Below are 422 nucleotides of genomic sequence, written 5' to 3'. Positions count from 1 at the left end.
AATACATGTCATTTTTTCAAAAGAAAGCCGCTTTAAACTCTTCGCTGTCCCAAATCATCAAAATTTTCGGGTTTAGGCCACTAACTTGGGGGATGTTGCCGCCACTCCAAGAATAAAATGAGCTGCCAGGCTAGATCTAACGAAACTGCATATTGCACCCTTTAAAAACACCACAACTTCTCATGACTAAATGGAAGAGATCCTGGGAAAAACTTCTCCATTCATTCAAATACAACCGGACTGTTTTGCGGGTCTTATCACTAACAAACTGTGTCAGCTTAACCACCCTAAGTGGTGTCAAAAGCTTCTCAAGTTCGGCCTTGAGAAGTACAATAGGAAGAAGGGATGTTCAAAGGTAGATTGTCCTTTTTCACCCGTACATGTGCCGTCAGTCCATGAGACTTAAGACGTGCTTTAATGTA

The sequence above is a fragment of the Tigriopus californicus genome, chromosome 4 (genome assembly GCF_007210705.1).
Source record: "Tigriopus californicus strain San Diego chromosome 4, Tcal_SD_v2.1, whole genome shotgun sequence".
In the NCBI taxonomy this organism is placed as follows: domain Eukaryota; kingdom Metazoa; phylum Arthropoda; class Copepoda; order Harpacticoida; family Harpacticidae; genus Tigriopus; species Tigriopus californicus.
Note: the sequence above shows the minus strand (reverse complement) of the source record.